Genomic DNA, 26556 nt, shown 5'->3' with positions numbered 1-26556 from the left:
AAAAAAAAAAACAAAAAAAAAACTTTGGATGGATTTCAAATAAATTTTGTCGAACCATTCTATTTTCTCCATGAAATATCAGTGGTTCACGGAAACACAAGGAGTATGAAGGGAGACTAGAAGCAAAACATCTAATTATTAGATCTTGCAATAAACTTTCCACCAGTAGTAGCTTTTTTTTTTTTACATGTATAACATAACACCATATAATATGCTTTTTCTTCACTCTATTACCAGTTTTGTTCTTGTGAAGGTCTTACAGGCTGAATCCTACTGACAAAAAGTTTAATAGCGCTGCTGTACAGTTTCTTTCTACCTGAGATGGTTTTCACCCCAAATTTATTACTTTTCCAATATACAAAGACTATCATCTTTATTGTTTTTAAATAAAGATTATAAATCAAATTAAATGTTTGAAAGTAAAAAGGAGGATAACTGAGAATAGTCATTTCAGAAAATATGTTTTAAGTGTATTTCTTTACACTGTCCAAAAAGCTGTTATGCCCAAAATTGAATTATACAGTGCAGGTGAAAAAAATATCAGAAGATTAGGGTATGTTTAAAATTATTTCCTAATGGCATAACATATTTACTATTTTTAATGCTCCTTCCCATCATGAAGACCAATGCAAACTTTACAGAAGACCTTATCTGTCATCTGCTTCCATCCGCATGCAAGCAGAGAGCTCTGGGGTGCGAGCATCTGCAGCCCGGTACCAGCCGCTAGTGCTGAAGGAAACATATCTGACTCTCTGCCCCACTGTGGGCTCTGCTTACTGTTCCAGAAGTAATTATAGTGTCTGTTTTGTAAATCTGCCTATAGCCCCGTGAAAAGGCATTGCTCCAGTCAAAACACTGGGGGAAATGTAGACAGTCTGCTCAATCTCTTGACCACTGCACCATAGGAAAGGCTAAACTTATTTGAGATGTAAATGTAAAACAGCTCTCCACGAGTTTCTCAGGAAGACCAACACAGAAGAGAAGAAGAGAATGTGTATGTAGATGAGGCTAATAATTAGAGGTATTATGCCTAATATATTTGTGAAAAAGTTCTTTAATGTAAGCAAATTACAAAGAATAAAATCATCCTCCATTTTTAAGTAAAGCATTGCCAATAATGTGATGGCATCTTCCCACATCATTTAATGTTCTTTTTAAATCTTTCTTGCAATTATCCTGCTTGATATTTCCATTGCTTATAAGTGATTTAAAAAAAAGAATCCAGACTTTTTTTTTCTTTTTTTCTGACAATTATTTTCATGTTAAAGATTGAAAAGAATATAGATCTAGGCTGATAGCTAATGTAGCAGTGCTGCTTCATGCTCTTCATCATGCTTACCTAACATCAGCTGTTTCTACTGATGGTCTAATACAATGATGCTGAGGTGCTGTTTCCTTACACTTTTTTTTTTTTTTTTTTTTTTTCCCAAATTGTTAAAAAAGCAGTTCCCTTCCAAAGACATTAAGCTAATTAAAATAAAACAACCCCATTTAGCTGAAAAAAAAAAGTACTGAAAATTCTCGAGTGAAGGCAAATGAGCTCAGTTATAGACACTTTGCCCATCATTTTCCCTGAGCATTTTTAGTTGAAATGTAATAGTCTCCCTTTTAGTCCACTGAAAAATGTGATTTACACTGTTTCCCTGTCTCTACACATATTACCAAATACAGCCTTATGAAGACCTTGAAATTTTTCTAATAGGTTTATCAAATACATTGAGAGAAAAAAAAAAAAAAAAAAGGATATTTCCTCACAGCAAAATCTAAACTAAATTACATAAGATATGATCAGCCCCTTGATTAAAATTAAACATCTCACATGTCTTCCCTCAAATCTTAATAACTGAAAGATATTTAAATTGTTAGCTATTTCAGACACTAAATGGGACATATCTGTATCACAGGCATGCACAATACAGTTTACATTAAATGATATATAACTCTTGTGGGAGACTCAGCAGAAGGTCAAGAGCTGCACGCTGATTAGGAAAAACTATTGTATCTGTGCTGTCTGCCAGACAGCGGATGGTTTGAGAGATACCTGTAACCCACACACTTATTTTGTAAATAAATTGGAAAATTCAATATTTTTAGTGTATGCCAGAGTTACTTTCTTAAATAATACATTAATTAAAATCCTTCAAAGGAAAATAAAAGCCTGATAAGCTTGTGAAACTTAATTTTAAAGCAAATTTCCTTGTTGAAGAATACTAAAAAAAGTTCAATTCAAACACATATATTTATTGCAAAAAGGAGGCTTCAGAACTGAAACAATTTTCATTTCTGTAAATCATATTCATAAATGACAATAGAACATCCAATATCAGCCATAGATGCAACCCAGTCTAGGGAAATTAGATTTACAAAAATGCAAGCAAACAAAAAACAAATTAATTCCTCTTCACTCATTTTCACAGTCTTTTTTTTTTTTTTTTTTACAGTACCCACAAAGATATATTTTTCTCATACCATATGCAAAATATCTAAGAAGAATGTAAATATCACAACCCACTTAATTTTTTTATCCACACAATATTAAAGATATGGAACTGAGTTTCATTAATAATGGAGGGAAAATATCCATTTTAATGGATAGATTTTAGGCTTTGAACTTAACTGCAAAGTCAGTGAGGCAACATTTCTCAAAATAAACACCTCTAGTAAAGGTGGTATTATCTGTGTTATCTGTGATCTTATTAGGTAGTAAGATTGAATGCTCAGAGAGTATGAATGCAGTTTGTTAACAAATCATCAATGAAAACTGGTAATCAGAGTATAATAATGAAGAGTAGCAAGTAGACTAAATTTCATGGATATATTAGGGGATGACAGAATTTCTGTTTTTGGAAGAAAATCAAGGGAAGTATACCACTCAAACCAAAAGAAGAAATATAGAACAACTGTTAAATGAAAAAGAAATTTTTATTTCAAAATGAGGACAAAAGACAAAACACAACATTTGGTGAATAAACAGCTATTTATAGTTATGATTTATATTAGCTAGAAGGTCTACCTGCAGACCTGCTCTGATCTTTGATTGTCCAAAAATGGATTTGCAGACATGCAAATCTCAATGAAGTTCTTGGTAACCCTCCCAGGGATGCTGGAGTTCAGCTCATACTGCCGGATCACTCTCTGATGCCTCTCTTGACAAGTTTCCCTTTAACACCTTAGATGAAAAAGTTGATACCTCAATTTCCTTAGTTTTCTTCCTTAGATTGGGTAGCATGTTTTTTGTTTGTTTTTCCTGTAGCAACCTGCTAAAATGTGGCAGATACTCTCAAGTGTAAGAAAAAATGGAGTCATCACTTACTGCCTTTCTTTTACAAGTAGATTTTTACAGCTCTGGCTAACTACACAAGCAGATCTGGATTGTCTAGGAAATGTAGATTTTTTGTAGACAAAATAAATAAATAAAATCCATCAGGACTTTGCTATGCCAGGGAAGGCTAGTGATTCGTTAATATAGCCAACTCCCAGAGAAGATGTGGATTTGGACTGCAAGTGATATATATTTTTTTCCAAGTCCAATGAGAAAAGTGACTTTCAATTGGACTATATTAGTCCTTTCATGGTCAAGCAACAAACCAGATTAAATTGTTCAATGGTATCCCTCTTAAAATGTCAAAAGTACTTTGTCAAGCATAGTCATTATTTATTATCATACTGACTTGCTGCATCTGTTTTTACTTTTATCATGGGCCAGTTTAGAAGAATTCACAGAAATCATCACCTACAAAGAAATAGAGATAAATGGTGTAGTTCACAAAACAGAACAACATCATTCCATAAGAAACTTATATTTTGCAAAGCTCCAGGCCTTTATCCAGCTCAGATTTCTTGCTATCTGTGAAAGATTAAACCTCCAGAGAGCTACTGAATCTGCTGCTTGCAGTTAGAAATTTTCTCTTATTTTATCTGAGAGTGTGATAGTCATTATTACAACCCCCTGGAACAGTCTATTTTTTTTTCAGATGTTCTCACTTTTTCTAAATCTGGTTTCATTTTACATGAGAAGCCTTTCACATTTCAAGGAAGATTAGGTATTGGAGGAGAGAGAAGGAAACACTTTTATTTTGCTGCTTTCCTATTTTGGCCAGATTTTGTGTGTGTGTAAATCAGCCTAACTCTACAGATTTCCACAGAACTCTGATAATTACCCCATTTGAAAGCATAGATATCTGGGGGAGAGGGGGCAGATGGGGGGGAGGAGGGGGGGGGGAAACAAACAAACACCTGTATTTAGTTCTATTCTCTACAAAATCAAAATGCTTTCATTTTGTGTATTGCTTTTTGTTCATTTTGATCCTACACCCTGCTTTCCAGTTATCTTGTCTGTCCATCCTGCTCTCATAGCCATTGATCATGAGAAATTCAGTGTATGATGCAGTAAGCATGTGTATGATAAAGTACTTCAAAATGTTTGAGTACAAACACCTCCTCATTTGTCTAATTAACATTCAGTTTCCACTGAATCTGGGAAGTGCAAGAGAGAGGGCAGTAGGAGGCATTTTGGAAGTTTCATTAGTCCCCATTTCCTCATTAGTCCCCATTTCCTCATTTGTCCCCAGACGCAATGCTGGCAATCAGTCCTGTGCAAAATGTTGAACTCAGGTCTTCCTTATGGTCCTCCTGTCAGGCATAATTAATCAGTCTTCTTATTGATTGCATTTTGCATTTAAGTTCTTAAATCAGAAAAAATAAAATAAATAAAAATGGAGAGAAAATATATATCTCTTTCCCCGAATGTTGTCCTGCACCAGGACTTCTTCACCTGATCCAGCACAGGGACTACTCCCACAGCGTTACCAAGGCAAGGTACCCTAGACATCAAGCATACTATACTTCCAGGGCTACAGGTTGCTTTCCCTTCCCCTTCTTTTGATTTCAGGTCTGCATATGCCCTTTTCCAAGAAAGCTCGGCATCCAATATCATAAACTCTGAAGTTTGACAAATTAACAGAACTGATATCAAAACATACCACTTATTGACTTCTGAAGGAAAGGAAACAACTTAAAGGTAAAATATTCTTTACGCTAGTTTGAGGCTTATCTAAAAGTAACCCTTGAATTGTGTAGTATACAGTACTGGTTAGTGGAAAATTGTAGCCATTCAAAATAGACAAACCAAAACTTTTCAAAATCCCAAATGATGGATCTGATGATCAGCCTCAACTCTGCTTATTGAACCTCATGTCACATACACCTGTGGCACAGGTATCCTCACTCCTTCACACTGAAATGAGTAAGAGCTGATTGTCTACTGCCAATCCCAGGGATGTACTCACCTCATGGATAAGGGTTAAGGCACTGTACCTTGGTGTGCACCCTAACTCCACAATCCTGATTTTTGGATTTATTTTGTTATAATCATATTCAGAAAGACACATTGTAACACTGTTGTCTTCTTTGGGAAGACACAGAATCCCATTCTGACTGTGGTGGGCTAGATTAATTGTTCTGACATCTTAATGAAGATTCCCAATGCTGTTGTAATTAGGAGAGGGCCTAAAGGCCTTTCTACACTTCCTATGACCTGTTGCTGTGCATCGTGCTGCTACAACTGTCTGATTACAGAGACAGACCTAAACACGTGTGACTTCACAGCAGGCAACATCTATACTTTTTTCATGCAATCTAAGCTAGAACATGCTTGGATGTGTGGCTGATTAGGTGGCAGGCTTATATGCATTAAATCAAGAGAGAGAAGCCATTACATAAAGTTCCAAGTGCTTCAATGAATCAGTGCAACCAAAACAATGTGAAAGGCCAGGTAACAAGTGGTAAGTAATACTAATGGTTCCATCCCAGTGTTCCTGTGCCTAATCATGGGAGAATGGACACAAGTAGCACTTTCTGCTAGCCCTTTGCCACCAGCTACTAGAGAGCTGGTCCAAGACAGACATAAAAAGGAAAAAGAAAGCATAGACCTGTAGGCAAAATGGAACCTATAACCTACATGTAAAGAGCCTACGTGAAAGAATATACAAGCAGTAATTCCTTGCATTCCTAGTTACCATAATTTGTCACTGAAAAGTTCTCAACAAATATTTTCTGTTCCTTTTAAGCTCCTAAATTAAAACTTAAAGTATATCAAAGGGCTACTGCATGGCCCTATCCATGACATATCTTGTTTTAAAGATTTAAATAATTATTGAGACGGGGATTTGCATGTAACAGCCTGTTTTTCCATTTGATTAGTCATTTAATATTATATGACGAGAATGATAACAAGCTGCTAAAGAGTTAATCACAGGCAAAGATATGAATCTGTAAGACATGAGCTTTGGTTTGTAAAAGGATAGGTTTTTGTTCTTTAACTTCAAGGCACTAAATTCTACAGATAAAAATAAGACAAGCAAATATTAAATAATTTTTATTGGCTAGCATCCAAAAGACTCAGGTTCACTAGAACCTATATACTACACAATATAATTAAACTGTCATATTTTTTCTATTATATAATTAAGTACAGTATCAAAACCAGCATTAATAAATTGGGTGTATCATGTCTCTTCCTGGACACTTTGACTGAGTAGGCTTTCATCCATGCTTTCAATTTCTCTTATTCTATGAACTATTTTTGCTTTTCAGATGGACAGTGTAGATGGTAAACTATATATACACATGGTAGCATGAATTCGTAGCTATTATCAGTCACAAAGATAAATGTGAAAATTCTGGCTTCTTGTACATATTAGCACTAAATATTCAGTCCAAATGTGATGAAAATCAGGTTTGTTAGTAGACCCACTGTTTTTCTGTTCACCATATTATATTAGTTGAAAATATATATAGGCAACCTGAGTCAAAATATTTTAACAGCTACTACGAATATTAAAACAGAAATTATGGAATAAGATCACAAAGTTGATGCTGAGAGAGTAGTTTTTCATTTCTAACGTTGCTGTTACCAATTTTCTTTAAAATATTTGGCAGAGTCTTGTTACTTTGTATCAATTGGGAAATCCAACAAGAGTCATTGTCACAGAACAACTAAAAGAAATCCACAAAGCAACAAAAAATAAGACTCATTTGTAAACACAGTTTTAAAAATGTATCTTTTTTTTTATTATTATTATTTTTTTAAGGCATGAAGATTTTTCTTTCTTCAGTACCTGCTAAGCAGGTACTGCTAGGTACACACTGGTTTTCTGTAGCAAATTTTCTCAGGGTCTCCCACTAAGCAAACACATTTAGCCTGGAGGGTGACCGCAACCCAGAGACCATAGTAGCAGCTCCTGAGCAGTTCTGAGAGGTAGCTTTTTTAGGTGGATTGCATTTAAACAGCATGCCTTTGCTGTTATTTAAGTAAAATAAAGACATGCCTTCCCCACAGCTGCTTTCACTGAGAACGTAATTTTGCTGCTATTTTAAAATAGTCTTCACAACACAAATACATCTGCACATCACTGACATATCAGAGCTGGGATAGGTGGTACCATCCTGTTTTTATATCAACTCTGTTCTGTGTTGGCTTATGATTTAAACCATATGGTGTTTTCCATCAGCTTCTAGGTGAAAGTAGCTGTAATTCCCTTTGTTATACATTGCAAATGCTCAAAGCAGCCCATTTAGTAATATTTTAGCAAATACAGACCTCTTCTGTCCTTGCAAAACACTATCAATACACTGGACATACACAGACAGAAAACAGCTTAAATATTGGAATAATTTCTCATATTATTAATTAATCACAGAAAATTGTACCTATTAAGATGAAGAATAACTCAATACTTCTGTTAACAAAAAAAATATAATTAGTACAGAAAACTTTTTTCCATGTTAAGCTGAATTGCTTCACCCAGATCAGTGAAATATTAGGATTTACATCAAATCCACAAAGAGGCTTTGCAATATCTTACAGCACTCAGGGGTTTAATAAAGCTATTTATGCAGATTGTCTTGAGGATTCTACTTAATTAACTTAATTAATAATGTTATATGTAGATTTTTAGGCAGAACATACAGTCTGTTTAATTTCTTGGAACTGATAAGACTGCCAATCTGCAAGAAATCCTACTGAAAGTAGTACTCAGAAAGGAACACTGCTGATAACACCACCTTGTTTTCTGAGTGTGAACTGATCCGGAATTCCTGCATAGCTGCTGAAATTAAAATGGGTGAACATAAAACAAACATCTTAACCACTCTACCTTCTTCTTCTGCTTCCATCAAATGTTGAAACATTTGTACAGTTGAAAACTTAACACTTAATGACTTCAAAGAAAGTATATCTACACATTGTGCAGAGTGAAAATTGTTCTGTTTACATCCAAATTAGTTTTGAAATAGTTAACATAATTTTAATGTAATCTGTTGTCTGACACAGAAAGGTGGCCGTGCCAGGCACTTTCATCTTCTAGAGATCAAAATCTGTTGGCAATACTTTAGGCAGTAGGTACTGTTGTCCTTCAAGTACTCACAGTGTAAAAATGTTATCATGTCCAGATGTGTATTATTACAATTGACTAAGTTACAATAGTACAAATGAATGAGAGGGCAAGTTAGACCTCAAGCAGATCTCTATAAATCAATTATATAATTCTCAGATGTCTGGATTTAAGATGTTCATTCATAATTTTTAAGACAGGTACGTATGTGGGAGTCAAGAAAACATATTTGTCTTTTCTGATGGATTCTAAAATATCCTTAAAGCACAGAATTAAAGAAAATATAAAAAACAAGAACATGGAATGTGCAAGTGTTCTTTTGATTACTGCATTTGGGAGATATATATATACACATGCATATCTTTTTGTTACATAGGATTTCAACTATTGTTATTTGCATTTTAATATAAATGTTATAATAAATTGCATTATATTTCCCCTACAATATTAATTTATGAAAGCATAGTGTGGTTGATGGTGGCAGCTGAACCCCTCAATGGAATTAATTAAAGGATAATCTCCATTGCTTTGTATCATAGAAACCAATAAATGGCTGCTGAGATTAATAGCTGAAGCGAAGCTAAAGTGTTTAAGAAATTTCAAACCCCATTTATTACACACACCCTACAAAGCAAGAGAGATTATAGCTATAAAGAAAACTAGAACATCAAAAAAATAAAAAGAAAAAATCCCAAACAAGAAAAACATAATTTCCTTTCCATGTGAATATTTGAAAGTGAAGCTTCTTTGTTTTATAACTCTACATACACATGAACTTGGCTAGAATGAAAAAGGAAGAGGAATGAAGCTGAAAATGTGTGCTCTTTTGATTATTTGTCTAAAGCAAGGAGTAGCTGGGGAAAAGAGTTTAAAAATATATTAGAAGAATAGGAAATTATCAATGAAAATATGAGCATTTTTTTAAAAAGAGTTTGTTTGTGAAACCTAAAGTTTTTATATTCAAGTCAGCATTTCCCAAACACAAACTGTGAAATGGTAAGGCATTTGGAGAATGTTTTCTGCACAGTAGCAACCATGCTGCTCCTTTGGGTGAAATTGCTTCTGCATCTTCATCAAATCTCTCTACCTGGCAGAAATGAGATTCATGTGATATTCAGGCCTTCTTTTACCATTTGTAGGAGCTAATGGAGTACAGGCGGTATGCTACAGCAGATAAGGTGTTGTTCTCTGAAAGTTTCCTGAAGTGACAATTTTCAATGTCTTTTTCAAAGGTATCATATAAACTTTTGACAACAACCATTTATTTTTCTTTTTTAATTAAGTGAATCAAATGTTGTTTTTAAGTGCCAAAATATACTACTTTGTCATAATCCCTTTTCATCAAGTGTTCTCCTTAGCTTTGATTTCTTATTATAACCACTCTCTACAAACTAAAAAAAAATCTTTTCATCATATTCTTCTACAAAAATCACTGTAAAATTCTGAAATTTCCATTTAGAAAGGGTTTTTCACTTTATTTTTTCTATGTAAAATTAATGAAGTTTAAAACTAATGAGTTTAAACTCATTGTGGTTTAAACTCAGTGTGGTTTAAAACTCAGTGTGGTTTAAACTTGCCATACCCATAGAACATCTTTAAAGCTGATGATGGCTCAGCTTTCAAGATCAAATGAATTATTCTTCAACTGAGGACAAAGACTTGTTTCAGGATAACAAATGTATTTAACAAAAAGGGGTGGGGGGGGAGGGGGGGAATGGAATATATGCATCACTGCCTGGTCTGTTAGCATCTGCTCTGGTTTCATGCCTGCCTGAGAAACCTGCCTCAGGAGTAGCTCTCTCTCTCAATCCATCTGAGTGAAAGGGAAAGAAACAGAGAAATCTCCCATGATATGTGGCTACTTCATCATTCCTTCTGAGCTTAACAGTTTGGAGGGTTGAAATAGGAAGGTCTGGCATGGAGGAAGAAGAATACAAAGAATGAAATACTCACTTCTCTCACTTGTGTTAACAATATTTTGAAGGCAATGAATTTACACTAATCATTAGAGTTAGAATTATAACTAGTAACATTAGGTCCAAAGATGTATTTTCATCAATGACAACTAATAATGAGCCAGAAAGGTCATTCTTTGCATTCTCTTGAATACTGCTTTCTCAGCATTAAAGTCAGGAGTAAATTTACCTCATCTTCTTTTCCTTTAGGCCTTAATTACATAGATGGAATTGTAGTTCATCCTTGCAAACTATTCCTAGACCTTCAGTAGTAATGTACTGTGTAGTCCTCCTTTAGATGTCTCTACACCTACACCACTCAAGTTTAGATTTAAAAACATTTTATGTATAAAAGCCTAATGAAAATCATCTGACAAGCAGAAATACTATAACAGGAAATATCTTAATGAAAAGTCATAGACTGTCCAAAACCTAACAAATATGATTTGGGGTGGTTTCTTTATTAGCCAGATCCTAAGTACTCTAAACTGTAAAAAAAAAACTCTTTTTTTTTTTTTTTAAATATATTATTATTATTTTAACAAATCTCAACTCTTGTTTTATTTAAAATATTTTAATTTTCCTGGAAATCAAATTTTAAAAGTCTTACATTAAAATAAATATTTTAAAAGACTATCTTGGGAATCCGAAGGCTTGAGTTATTTTGAGCACTCAGATCTGAATCTGGTCAAGCTCTGAGTTTCCATCTTTTTCAGCAGATTTGAGGCATTTTTCCTACTTTACTGAATGATGGCTTTCTCTCTTTTAAGATGATATTTAGTCCACAATTCTAACATAAATTTCAATGTCCACTAATCAATATGTGACTGACACTGCCTCATATGACAGGTCTGAGTTTCATTCCTAGTGATAACTTACCACTATGTAAAGCATTTCTAGACAGCTCAGCTGAGGCATATCAGGTATAAAACACTATTATAAGTCTACATTCTGTATTCTGTATAATATTTGTTATCCTCTATATTTAATCACTATCAATTGAGTCCATACTCTAAGAAATTCCTGTCACTGATGCAAACACATTTGATCTGAAGACTATTCAGCTTTGACACAAGTACTTCCCTGTATCCTTTTTTATATGTGTTCCTTTAGTGTATCAGTTGTATGACAGACCACAGCTGAGAAGTTGTGGTCTGTCATAATTCACATATTCACACATTCCTTATGTGAATATAATATAGATTCCTTGTAGCATGGCTGTTTGTAGTCCCAGTGCTCAACTCTATGTTATGCACTGTTTCTGGGCCACGTAGGATTTATTCCAGTTCTGGAATTCATTGGACAAGATTCTTTATCTAAACTGAAATTCCAACCTGAAAAAGGCTAGCCATCAAACCTGAGCTATCGAACATACCCAAGAAAGGCTTTGACAGAGATCTGACTAGTCAAAATAAGGCTTGCTGAATTAGTTGCCTACAAGCTCTTTCCAGTTTATGTTTGACTTAGTCTTCTGGTGAGCACAGCAGTAAAAATGGATATGTAAACAGGCTGTGGAGGGCTAACTTGTTGTAAGATAGTGACATGGGAAAAATAAATCTGTTATGCAGCAGAGATTTGTTTGACCAGTCAGCAGCAGACCTATAGGGTAACACACATTACTCTGGGTATGCCTACCTCCCTCACTCCCATCTCTCTGTTCATTACAGTTACACAGGACCTGCCATCTACCTGGCTACCATTGAAGAGCAGAGACAGACTTCTTCATATTTATCTGCTGCTAAACACAAAGCTCCCACCATTTTCAGCTCATCCTTATACTCCAAATCAAAAACACAGTGATTGTTCTGGAAATGTAACACAGAGCCTTCTCTTTCTTGACTATTTGGGCTTATAGCTTCTCTTTGACCTATTACTCTTCTGTGTCTCAGACTATTTTATAGTTTGGCACCTGTATAATACACTTCTGTGAATTGTCTTTCGCAAACAAGATTGTAGGTTTTATCTCTGAACACTGAACTAGAATCAGGTGAATCTCTAATGCTAAAACAATTTTCGATAGTTACCAATTCCTATGGGACTGAAACTGTTTCTCAACAGAGCTTCAACAACGCTACCCATCCAATCAGATAAAATACTAAAAAACAGCAGGTCAAATGTACTTTAAATATTTTTTCTGAATTAATTATGTTTGGTGCTTTCATTTCATAATAGCTACATAAATATGTAGGGCAAATTTCTTGATTCTCATAAACATTGCAGACCCTGGTAGTTGCAGATGCTTATATTCCATGCAGAATTCCCTTCAGTGGCCAGTAAGAAAATAATAAAAAATGGTTTAGACATTTACAGGATATTTCATCAGAGTCTCTGAGGGGCTTCAGAGATATGCTCATAGCAACATTTTCATCTTAGAGCTAAAGGAAATCAAACACTAAAAAGATTAAAGCCCAAACCTTTAAAGATGTCTTTGGAATTAATTGGAGCCTTGAAAACCTTTCAGGATCTGCATCTAAGTGACTTGTCCAAGGATGCACCCTGTGAGCAACTGGAAAATAAAATACAGGTGTCATGAATTCCTTTTTCATTATTTTAAGGCCACCAAAGAGGAATTATGCATATAGAGCAAATATAGATAAACAAGCTCATGCAATTCATAGAAGAGAGATTTCCCCATCAAACAGAAGCCCCGTGGTACTCCGATGGCACTCCAAATATGCTTTTGACTCTTGAGTGTAAGTATAGACAATCACTGTAAAATGTAATGTGAAATATACAGCCTTGTCATACATTGCATTTAGAGAGACCTCTAAACATGCAGGAGCTGTCATAATAGGTTGTGCTCCGGTACGTGTGTGTGTGTGCATGCGTGCAAATACATTCTGTTCCATGGGATTACTTGCACAGTAGAGGTGAATCTGACTAAGACAATTTTGACCGTTTGAGCTTAGAAGACTAACTTTCCTATACAGACATTTAAGAAAAGGTTGATTCTCTCAAATGGGGATGAGGATCCTGAAAGAGAGATTAAGAGCTCTTGATCTCAAGATCAAGAGATTCCCCATCCTGACTTCTTCCATTTATTGAGATGCTTCATTTATGTTCCATGCTGACACACTGATAATCATATTAGACAAGAGGGAGGGGAAGGAGGAATCACTATCCAGATTTGTGTGAGCATTTTTTTTTTTTTCCCAGAATTTTACAGGGATTTAGAAAACTTCTATACTTGGCAATTTGCTGGTGTGCTTTCTGTAAATAATTTTAACTAACAATGTGATCCTGTTTCTGTTGAAAATGTCACAGTTTTGATGGTATATTATTGGACTTAAAAGGCAATTATCTATTTTATTTAAAATTCTGGTATTAAATAGCCTGCTAATCAGTTCAAAAGTTTCAGGATGAATTAAATTTATATTCAATATCTATAGTCCTCTGTATATTTTTGTATGTATTTTACATATAAAATAAATATGTCACAATATAGAGTTTTACCCTATAGGATTATGTCAAAATATTTTTATTATTAATGACTGTGTTTGTTTTCAGGGTGTTATTTTTTTTCCCCCTTTTTAGTTTTAGAAATGCTAACTTTTTTAGCTTGGTTCTTTGAAGAAAATATTGACCTAAAACAGTAAAGCATGCTTTGAAAATTACAGGTATGAAGAAAATTGGAATGAAAAACAAACCTCCTGGGTGAGATTACTCACAAGGAAACACAGAAACACTAAATAGATCACAGTTTTTGAAACAGGAAGAACCCTGGAGCAGGTGAGATTTGCATACTAATTACAGACAAAGTTTATTCAGGCTCACAGGCTAATCTATCTTCCATCACAAGACGGCATCTGTTTTAGGAGATTCAACACCTTTTAGCTTGGCTGCTGGTGTTATAAAAGCTGATTATTTTTTTCTGTTTTCATTATAAATTTTTGCTTTAGGGAGTTTACAATTCAGTGAGAACTTTTTTTTTTTCATATTTAAACTAATTCTGTTTAGAAGTGATTTTTATTGAAAAAATAATTTCAGAATCTTCCATTTGTGGGTGGGGGGTGGGGGTGGGGGGGCTGAAGGATGTGATTTACAAAATGGTTAAAAATCAACCATTGCCAGCATGAAGTAAATATTATCCAAAATGAATAAGTGCAAAAATATGCCTGATATCTGCAAATTTATGTTAACAAGTGACCCTCATGTAATATCTAAGTGCATTTTTATTATCCCAATCCTCAAGACTATTCACCTTCTCCTATATATCTCAGTCCATCTCTGTATTATTGATGCCCTTATTATTGATCCAACATTAGCAAATTTCATCAGCACACACCCAGTATTTGCCAATATCATTACTGAAATTATTAAAAAAAAGATCTCAAGTCCATTTCTTGAAAAGTTCCAGGTGCAAATTCCCTGCAGCACAATCAATACAACCCAATTTAACTCTACTGGCATGTGCTTATTTTGAAAACCCTTAACCTCTTTATGATTCATTTTACTCATCTCTGTTTTCCTTTCTGTTTACTTCCAGTCAACACTGTACTCAACAAGTATATTAGTTTACATATCTAGTTTTAATATCTAAAAATATTATTTAACTCAGGCAATCTGCATTTCTGGATATCTATCTTGATTTGATTGCAATGAAAATATTTAAATGAAAAAGAAAAATTGTTGTAAATATTCCAAAAAGAAGATGTACAAAAACTGAAGTACCTAGTACCTTTTGAACTCAATTGAAAACTTTTGTTCAATCTCATAGGAAGGAAAATGTGTCAGAAAACTCAAAAGAATGAAAAGAATTATAGTGTTAGTTATTTTAATTACTCACTTTAGCTCGTAAAAAAAAAAAAAAAAAGTATATGCATGTTTTGCTACTAGCATGGATTCTTTTCCCATATCACAGCGTAAGTTGCTTACAAACAAATACTGACAAATCTGTCTTAGCCAGAGAACATTTTTACAGAAAAAATGAGTTTTCATCAGTCATGTACACGTGTACAGGATCCACCTGAAATAGTTGTCTGACCAGTCTTCCAATTTAAACAAACACAATACCTAGGGCTATCATACTTTGTCTTTTCCTAGATGGGATTTCTGTTTCTGCCTGTTTGGTTCTTTTATCTCCAGATAACATTTGAAAGTTATGATCTTCATTCACAACTTTCATCTGTTCACACACAGTACATGACAGCTCTAATTTAAACATATTTGCCAAATTCCCTTGACTCCTGCATGCTTCCTTGAAGACCACCATTGCTTTTTTGCACCCAGCTGTAGTAGCAATGACCTTCTCACCAACTGGTGAGAAGGAAACTCACCTCCCCTTGACTCTATAAAAGCAGAAATTAATTAAACAGGTTACCATGATCTCATATTTGTGAAAGTAGTTGTTGCCTTTACTAGACTTGTATCCCGATGTAGAAAAACAACAGTAATAATGGATTAGGCAGTTCCACTCAATCTGCCATCTAACTTGTCTCACACTACTGTCTCTATGGCTAAAAAGTCTACTGCGCAGTCTTCTCTGAACCCACCTGTACAGCAGTTCTGTCAGATATGGGTTATCTCTCTTGTCAGTCAGATCTCTTGTTTAAAGCTAAAGAAAGTTTCCCGCAAGTTAGACTAGTGACCAAAGCTTTCCTCATCTACTGAAATGCAATGTTCTATTACTACACTAGTTACTAAAAGGTTGTGATAAGAATGCTGGATTTCAGAAAACACTGAGCTTAACATGAAAAGCATTCCCTCTTTACAAAGCCACAGTTTGAGTGAGCTGTAGCAATTCATCTTAAAATGCAATAGCAGTTCCCAAACTTCTGCTTGTAGTAGTCTTTTGCAGATCTTTCCTACTCTGATTTTGCAAAAGTAAAAATATTTTGGCTAATGGGTCTGTCACTACATAGACTGATCATGGTATAAGTCTATAAGTCTATCTAGAAGAGACGTGGGATCACACAAATAAATAATTGCAGTGTAGCCAAAAAAGAAATATAAAAATCATGGTCTCTCAGATATTAATGGAAGCATTTCCTTTAGCCACCTCAGAATGAGAATTTCACTTGTCTCTATCAGATTGAGGGCTTGTCTCTACAAGGCTTATTTTACAGCCCTGAATTCACCGACATCCAACAGATAGACTTCAAGGCACTGGAATTGCTTCATGGCATGCTAATGGCAGAAAGGGGGACACAGTGACACAGCACAGGGTGATCCCACAGTGATGCTGAGCTAGTTCAGTGGGGCACACCCAATTTCCCTTCCTTGCAAGTAGTACAGAGAATGGCCAGGGGAAATAGGGCAGGACACAGCATTCCGAGCAGTCCCTGAATGTGGTAATAACTCCTTTGCAGTAAAAGGAATTTCCAAGCAGCCCTCAGGCACATAGAACCAGTTTAAGGAGTGCAAAGACAACCTTGCATGCCCTTTTACACAACGTCACACACAACTGTTGTGAATGAAGGAGAGGTACAATGCAAAATATTTTCTCAGGACCATTTATTACAAATTTTTCTCAGTTTTCAAAATGGTCCTTGTATGGTCTACATTTTCAACAGTTTTCTCCAGTTCTGCACAATCTCCATGAGATAACAATAAAGAAATGGTTTTCCCTCTAATGTATTCAATATATCATTACTGATTCAAGTTCCATTATTTGAAATGGTACAGAAAACTATACACTCCAAGCTTTAAATATTACTAATAACAAAATACTTACTCATGATGTATATATATATATCATTTAGCTCATAACACTGCAGTGGTGCTGAAAGGCTTAAGTGCATTACACATTGCTGTGAACACCGAACTTCAGGACAACAGGGTTTCAGCTATTTTAATCATGAAATAATTTTTTGTTTGCTGAGATATACTCATCTTCTTGATAGCAAAATTTAATTAATGTTGTCTTAGATTCCTGAGTGTAATATTGGTGGTATTGTTGCTGTTATGAAGTAAAACAACCAACAGTGATAACATTCTGTATTTCCAATCTTTTACAAAAGAATGTATTTGAAAAAGGACAGAAAATAAATAAAAAGAAGAACAAACAACAGTAACAACAAAAACCTTAGTTTGTATATTGTTGAATTTTAACAAAGGCTGCTATAATTTTTCTCAAAAATGAAAACACATTGTACTATTCATTGCTTCAATTTAATTCAAGAATCTTGAAAGCAAATTAGAAGAGCCTCAAAAAATCATCTGGTCTATGCCTTGACATGTGATGTCTGATGTGTGGATTAGTCTCAATATTTCATCAATCAGCTTCTCAAATTAAAGAATAGACACAATATTCCTTACATTACCAACAAAAATCTGTCTCTAAAGTGTGACAAAAAACACCATAAGACAACTCTAATTATGGAAAACCATGTTAACTACTTATGTACAAACAGCAGCCAGTCATAACTCATTTTTATGCTGGATATATTACCTTGCTTCATCTTTTTCACCCAGTGGGAGAAACTTATATGTAATTAATATATTTTGTATAATTAATATATTAGGTATAATATGAGATCTGGGTATTAAGTGCAGGTTATAGCAATTTATGATAAATGAGGTGTCACAGATAGAAAGCAAATTCATGGAAGTATTAACCAAATAAATATGTATAATATATATTTATATATATGTAACAAAGAGAACAATAGGCTTCTAAATTTGTCCTAGAAATACATGTTCAAAAAAAAAAAAAAAAAGGGAAAAAAAAGGCTCACAAAATGCAGGCTGTCTTTTTTTACCAGGCCAAATTTTTTTACTATGTTAATGGATGTTTTTTTCAGGGAATTGGACTGACTGATATTAAATGAGGGGAATTATCTTGATGAAATATTAAGGAAAGAATTTCAAATGCATGATGTCAGTAATTGAGAAAGGAGTGCATTCACAATAATATTAACATGATCATTTTTAAAATGCAACATATTTTAATTTTCACTTAGGTTTTTTTCTGCCCCCCCCCCCCCCCTTTTTTTTTTTTTTTTTTTGAGATAATGAATGAGCACTATCAACTGTGAGTAAAGTCAATAGAATCATAGTTATCATTTCTGATACTGCCTCTTCACCTATAACAGAGAAATTACTTCACAGTGAGTTCCACATCCAGCACTACAATCCACAGTTTCCATAAAGTGTAATCCCAATACTACAAGAGGTTGCATAGATAGGTACCAGCCATAGTGAATGGGGTTTATGAAATAATTTTTAGTCTCCAATACTTATTAGCAATTTTTCAATAGTAGAGAGCTGTAGTGATATCTTTTACTACCTCTGTATTTTCCTAAGACATACGTGATAATTATGTTATAAATTGGTGTGATACTAAATTAATTATCTTAAATCATTAAATCTGAATTTATTTCAAATCAACATAGAAAGCATATTTCTGAAAGATCATATTTCCTGCAATTTCAGTTTTATAAACCCTAATTCACAAAGGGTGTCCTAATCATTCATGCAAATTAACAGCTGTAATCAGTGGTATAAGTTTAGAAATGAATTTGATTTACAAATAACACAAAGTGAAATGGAAATCTCAGTCTTGAGCTCATAAATGTCAATTGCAATTTTTTCCACTATTGCATATTCTATGTATGTAAAGAATTTGCCACAAATGTAATCCACTTTTGTGGTTGGGGAAAATGCAATGATGTTCAGTACTAATAAATAAATACATTAAAAAATACAATTAAATTAAATTTAGTTTCCACAGTAGCCCAGACTTAGCACATGAGTAAATCAATACAACTCTGTAGAAGCTAAAATATTTCTGGCAATTTGCTCAGGATCTGGCCCTCTATGTCTCACTGAAATATATTTTTTTTAATGATTAAGTAAAGTACTGCACATATAAGGCATTGATTTTTATCATTGATTTTGTGCTGGCATTTGAGCCAAGCCTCAAAAAGCTTGAACGTTTTATGTATTTACAGCTGTCTGTTGGCAAGGAATAATTCATTCCCTCCAAATGAAACATGCTCCTGAAGCTTATAAAAACAGCATTTTTCTAGACTAGATTTACAAACAGCTTCTTCAAATAAAAAGTTAGAAAATGTACTTTAAATCACTGAAACAAAAGCAGAACTCTGTTTCTTGATTACTTTTGGGGGGGGGGCTTGTCAAAAAAATAAGACAGATATAGATTATATTTTCCTCCCAGGAGATCTGCTCCATTGGCAGATAGCAAAGATCAATGATGAATCATCATCTCATAACAAAATATTTCCAGTGACAAAATGAAGTGTATTGTTTAGCACTTTTGTTTAAATATGTATGTAAGAAAATTTTGGTTGCCTGTCACTGTATTTTTCCTAATCAGACAAATCCATCCCTCATTTCACTGGGAGAGCATCTTCTTTGGCTGATCAGAGACAATTTCAGAAACAGGTTCAACATGAGAAGAACCTACCAAAGCCTCTCCCTTGAGAGTGTCATATTCTAGCAGAACAATAATTCATTGGCTTTACTTTCAAAAGCTATTACCAATATGTATGAGAATATACCACCATCTATTAATCTAAACTAAACAGATCATCAGAGTCTCAGCTGGTTAATGTGTTATTCCAGAAATAAGTTTTTAAAATTTCAACTTTCTTTTCCCTCTCTGTTTCAGAGCATGTGTCCACCAATGTTGAAGGAGGGAATACTGTTAGCTATGAGGGTTTTGTTAAAAAGGAGAGAATGAGCAGGAAAGTAAGTTATTCCACAGGCTCCAGCCACATATTTTTATCTTCCTACTGATTTGAGTGACCTTTGGCTGAGCACATCCAGAACAGATTGTAGGATTACCAGAGTGGGTGGCTACCTTTTCAACATATTTATAGACAACTTTGTGACAGTGGTTGAAAACACAGCTGCTAAAATATTTTCTTTTAGGTCTTACAGAGTGACAGATAACTCAACATATGAGTCATAATTTTAATAAGGAAGGGTTTTATTCCCATTTCAGTGATGGAAAAAAAAAAAGAAAAAAAAAAAGAGGCAGAGAAGGCACAGTTCAAAAGCATCAGAAAGACTGTAAGAGTCAATAGATGTAGACAGTTGCAAACCTAGCTCCCTAGCTCTGCCCATGGTGAAAACTGTTATTTAAGATACATGAATTGGATTTCTTTTGAAGTTTGACTAGAATCTCCAGCAAAACAGCTTTAAGGACACTTTCTAGAGAACTTATCAAAAAAAAATAAAATAAATAAAAAAATAATCAAACCCAAATATCAGATTCCTCTGCCACATGTCTATTTATTGGTGAAACAAATAAGAGATAATCATTGGAACCATGCATGACAGAGACCTTTTATTCGCTATTTCATTAAAACAAAAATAAAGGAAACAATAAGGAATGTTTATAACATATTTCTATCAGCCATATGTTTTATTAATTCCATACTTTTATTATTATCCACCAGACTGAAAGTTTATTTTTTTGTTTGTTTTCCTTTCAATAAACAAAGGTACTCGGCATACCATTTATTTCTGAATCAATTTGAACAACTAGATTCTTTCAGTGTTTACATGCTGATATTACAGTTTCAGTAATTATCAGAGAATACTGACTGTAGGACTGAAGAGAGGTCAGGGAACACCTTTTAAGACATTTAAAAATTCCCCCAGTACAGGAAAATTAACAGCAGCTGGAGCCTCTAACCATATCTTACCAATCTACCAAACAGAACATGTCAAGACCCTGAAATGTTTTGACCAGAATGTCCTATATTTTGCTAATGCATCCCTAGAATCCTTTTTGGGAGCCATTCACACAAATTAAAGGAGATAATAATCTGAGAAATTAGGAGTGCAAATCAGGCCTGCACATACTTCTCTTTTGACTCTTGAAACCCTTCACTAAGTGCAGTTTCTTCGGGCCCCAAAACCACATTCTAAATCAGGTGAATAAAGCTTGGTGTAAAAATGCTCAGTCATAACATTTTCCTGTTCATACATTCACAAAGTTTCTGCATAGTACTTTCAATAAATAAATAAATAAATAAATATTTTTTTGCCCTTTGTTTTTGAAGATGTTGCAATATTTTCACAGATTCATATTTATCAGTTTTGGCAGAGCTGACAGCAGCATGGGGATTCCCCAACAAAGTGTAAAGAATCTGTCTTACTGCTGTTTCATATGGCACAGCTCTTTTATAAAATTACAGTTTCATTGCAATACATCAACAAGAAGGTATGTGGTTCCAGCTAGCAAAGTAATTTGGATAACAAGCAAAGAGAATTGGAAAGACTAAGTGATATGCTCACACCACAAGGTCAACAGCCAAACCAAATCCCACCTACTGTCCCATTTTATACTATATGCATGAAATGAAAGCTGAGGCTCAGGTGCCATGAATATATTTTCAGGTATATCCCTTGTCTGTATTCATTCTTCTGTTCCCTTTCTTTCATACTGAAAAGCTGAGTTTCAGAGAGATTAAGCTAAGTAGCATATATTTACTATGGCTCATTACACATACCAATAATAATAAAAAAAATGGTTCTAAAACAAAGAAGAGAAAAAAAAAAAAGAATTGTTACAATAGCACTGGAATAAGTTCTGATTCTGATTCTGTAAAGACTTTTTCAATTTATAAATATTTTTCTCTTTATCAGAAGGGAAAAAGCCTTTTTTTTTTTTTTTCCTGAAAAGATCTTATCACAAAGTTAAAATTGCATCCCACGTTGTGTGATTCTTTAGCTACTTTCAGTCATACCAGCTTCAAAGCTTACTTACCAAACCAAACTGCAATTATTGGTCCAAAGCAGAACAATCAGAAAAGTGGTGTTTTGACAGCTGAATATCTAATGATTGTACAGCTTGAAACCTTGTGTTACTTAACCCTTCTCAAGATTTATTGTAATAACATGTTCCTTTATATCCCCAATAATCAATCTAAGAATTGGGTTATTGAATGGTACCACATTTATAGAGCATTCTTTACATTTTAAGACCTCAGTGGGCCTAACTAATGGATCCTAGAAATTTTGTCATGTAATATGCTCAATTTGTCAATGCAATTTTTGCTAAGCAGAGCATACCTTAGTCTACATAAAATGTCTGATTGATTATAATCAATGTGGTTATTCAAACCACAAGTTATTTTTCTGGAGTAGTGCATAACATAAAATGGATTAAAAAATAAAATAAAATGCAAGGTTGAGCCCACAACCCTTCATCAGAGACAACTAGCTAACTATTCTTTCAGTATGAATAATGCATTCTTCTAAATCCTCTCAAAATGCAGAGAAGCTCTAGAGCTAAACAGCTTTCATTGAAAAGATGGTGTCTGAGTTCATGGTTTCTGTGCACGTTTCATGCACATCACCGACCCTCCTCCGCCGGCCCCGCCCCCATACAGCATACACATATATTACCTCAACACTTTTAAAGATCCATTAGTCATTCTGCAGGAAGACTAAAATGATCTTCCCATTACGGAACTAATCAGCCTATTTTCCACAACTATTCACTAGAAGGAAGCAAATCCCATTACATTTCCTATGAAATAGTTATGAGCATAAAATCAGGTAATCAATTCACCACTGATTTAATGGAGACATCCTACCAATTTATACCAGCTGAGTGTATGGGTCACCATGTTTAAAAATATCCAAGTCACAGTAAATTTTAAATTTAAAAACAAAACAAAACCTTCATGTTAGCTTTGGTGTGATTTGGTGAGAAGGCCTTCCTGCCTTCTACTATATGGTTATGGAATTATTTCTATTTGATTCTGCGGGATTAGTGAAAAGATTTCAGAAATGCTAGTTGCTCTGTAGAGGGACATGTACAATTGACAGAAGGAATCTAAGTCCTAGTGAAATTTAACCTTAAATGCTGAAGAGAGGAAAGGAGGAGAGGGGAATCATAGTGATATTCCAGGCACTAGTTGTTTCTGTTGTGTATGCAAAAAAAAAAAAAAAAAAAAAAAAAAAAAAAAAAAAAAAAAAACACTATGTTGAAAAAAAGTTAAATAGGTTGGTAAAGTCAAGAAATAGAAAAAATTAAAATTGCCAGAATTTAGGAAATGACAAATTCCTGTCTTCTGAGATTACTTCAGTAGTTTGATCAGAACCGCAATACCAACTAACGATGTATTCTTTGCAAATCAGCTTGCAAATATATTGTAAATTAAGATTTATATTTTAATTTAAAAAAGAATAAGTGTTTCTGCTTCAAGCATACTTTCTACATTATATTTTATGGTTTTGTTTGCTTTTTACAGAATATAAAGCAGCTGTTCATTGATATGATCATTAATAGATATTGTATATACTTTGTTAGGTATGACAGTGTGATCCATTCCGATACATATCCAATTGTAAAAGGTATCAGTTTATTAATATTGATAAACTATAAAATAAGCTACACATAAACAATAGGCCTGTATATTTTATTCTTGCATCATTATTCTGGTAACCTACTTTTTTATTTTATTTTTTATTAGAAAGTAGCTTCCTTTTTCCTCTTTCTTCCTTTCTTTCTATCTTTCTCCTTTTCTCTCTTTCTTTATTATTCTTCAATACCAGCAGGAACAGAATAATGAACTAGCTGGATCTTGAGTTTGACTCAATCCATCAGCATTTTTTTTTTCAATTCTCATATACCAGAACAAATATATACCATCTCATTACTAGGAAAAAACAACTTTGCATTTTATATATTAAATCAGATTTTTTTTATTCCATCTCTAAGACTACTGATTCACCAAGTTATCAGATTGTCTGTTCTATGGAAGCCTGATACTGTTCACAATGAAATCAATAACAAAGTGGTTATAGACTTAATTACAAAACAGGGAGTATACTTGGATACAGTTTCATATATGCATCTTCAGCACATTCTTTGTACCACTCAGAATACGTGGGATTGGGAGAGAGAGACCATTATGAGAAAATAGAATGTACAAATTTTCATCTTTGATATAAAAAATCAAACCAAGCAATGATGTCCTCAGGTAAAACTGTCTCAGCCCACTCTGAATGGATTTACATAAAAAGCTGTTGGAAACCTACAAGTGAGAGCAGTACTTAACTGCCTGTTTCTACCTGGCTGTCTTACTACATTGAAAGCTAATCAATTTATGTATAGGGTACCTGGTATGCCTAATCTTTAATATATTTACTTAAAATATATTTTATAAATTAAGTATCTCATTGATAAAACAGCACTACAGTGCTATTTTCTAAGCCAAATAGAGATTACCATCATATTTAGTAATCTATGCACACAGCAAGACTTCAACAAAGTTGCTGAGGTCAGGCTTTTAACTCTGCATTTAGTAGAGAAAGACAAAAGTCTCTTGATTTTCAGAAGTATTTATAATTGTTGCTCTCTGTGAGCAGTATTTAAAAGAGTATCATAATTTGGAAATCTTGTTTTCCATTTCACAGAAGAAGTCTAATAACAGAAAACTAATGTAATTTAGGTTAAAACTTGCATGTTACATGTAGCATTCAATACCATAAGATGTATTTTATATCACACTCCATAGGTCACAAACTATTTAATTTGAAATAGGCAGATTATATGTTTAGAGAACTACTCTTTTAGAAAAAGGATCAAAGATTTCAAAGTTTTCATTAGGAAATTCCTAGTTTTGAAGGTGCCAACTCTGTTACTCCACTTCTATTAAGATACTTTACTGATGCACTGCAAGGCTGTAAAATATAATAGCAAACAGCTGGTCATAAAAGAAATCGACAATTATGGAATTAGTTACATTTTAAAGTGAGATGGCAATTACTATAGGAAATTATTTTGTTGCACTCTGAAGGAGAGAAGTTGCATAGCAAATCACAAAGCTAAAATCTATGAAATTTTGTGGTAGAGATTAAAGTATGGTGGGAACAAGAAAAGGTGAAGAATTTGAGTCAGTCCAAAGAAGTCATCATTACTCCACCCATTGATTTGAAACCTGTCTTCTTCAGATCCTTTTCCAAGGCTCCTTCCTCGTCTTGTGTAGGCAGTCTTAATGATCTCACCAGCACCAATGGCTTCAACATAACTACTTACAAGAGCAAGAAAGTCAGATTTATCCCCTTTATAAATTGCTCCAGATTCTGTATCATGGGATGCACTACATTGCATTTCAATAACGGGTGAGGGCAAGCTTCATTGCATGTCTTTATGTCAAATAAAGTCACTTACAGTTAATGTAGGCTTCCCTTAATTGACTTAAAATGACTCAGGGTAGGTACAGTTGGTCTAAATCTCAAAGAGGAAACCAGATTGCCTGCTCCAGTGTTACCTGCCTTACAAACGATAAGCTCCACCTCAAACTGTAAATTCCCCAGAGTCTTCTGTGAACCCTCTCCATTACAAATCCCTCACATGTGGAAAGTAGTTCCCTGGGTGAAGCAGGGGGGATGGATGTACTCCCTGCAAAGCATGTTCCAGCACACACACACAAGCTCAGTCCATCCTGTGGGATGGCCACAGTTCCCAGTACAGTTCCCAGAGGCAGCCATGTACCTTACTGTGCTGTCCCAAAGGGCTCTTCTGAGGTGCCTGCTTTTTGAAAATACTGCCCAGAGAACCGAAGTACCAAATTTGGGGGCTCTGAATAAATTGCTGAAATCAGAAGCCTACTTTTCACGTTTTTGACTCACATAAACTTGGGCACATTGGGCACAAATAATCAAAATCTAAACAAACTGCAGTAACAACACCTCAGGCAGACTTTAATACCAACTGAAATTTAAAGTTTCTAGTCAGGTAATGAAGCAACAGTCAGTGTTTATAGTGCATCTTGAGAAAATGTAAAAAGAAATTCCTAAATGTTAATAAAATTTAACATATCCTTAAACATAAAATCCCCCAAAGAAGTCATTATTTTCTTGCAGTTTTATGTACTATTTTTTTTATTTAATAGCATGTTTGTGTTTGACCTATTGTATCTAGATATGTATAACACAACAATTTTGTCTATAGTACTTTTAAGTCTCATTTTAAGATTAATATATATATATATATATATTTCAGCCTTTTGGACCTGGTCATTCTTCTCTGGACCTGTTCCACCAGCATCAGTAAGATTAGATACCAGTTCCTTTTTTCACTCAACTATCATAAGTGATTACACTATATAAGAAGTATTTGGGAATATTTAGTATTTGACAAACTCTTAAAATTTGTTACGAGGCTTTGTTTTGTATTGGCTCAGTTGCTGCCTTTTGGCTTTTCTGTATTAGTAGGATTGGTACAGGGGAGAAATAGGAGGAGTTTAAACTCTACGTTTAAGAAATTCTTTCTTAGAAAG

General features: G+C 34.1%; 1 protein-coding gene across 4 annotated transcripts in view; it reads right to left on the bottom strand.

Moving 5' to 3' along the window:
- The window catches only part of RALYL (RALY RNA binding protein like), a 409045-nt gene that overhangs the window by 371237 nt on the left and 11252 nt on the right, over positions 1-26556 (bottom strand). For 2 of the 4 annotated variants that reach the window (XM_035317320.1, XM_035317321.1), the window contains one exon: positions 12763-12854. The exons of the other annotated variants lie outside the window; for them this stretch is intronic. The gene's annotated coding sequence lies outside the window, so the exon portion shown is untranslated. The remainder of the gene's footprint in view (positions 1-12762; positions 12855-26556) is intronic. 4 annotated transcript variants of the gene reach the window in all.

This window comes from Oxyura jamaicensis, chromosome 2 (genome assembly GCF_011077185.1).
Source record: "Oxyura jamaicensis isolate SHBP4307 breed ruddy duck chromosome 2, BPBGC_Ojam_1.0, whole genome shotgun sequence".
In the NCBI taxonomy this organism is placed as follows: domain Eukaryota; kingdom Metazoa; phylum Chordata; class Aves; order Anseriformes; family Anatidae; genus Oxyura; species Oxyura jamaicensis.
Note: the sequence above shows the minus strand (reverse complement) of the source record. Positions and strands in the feature narration are given on the sequence as shown.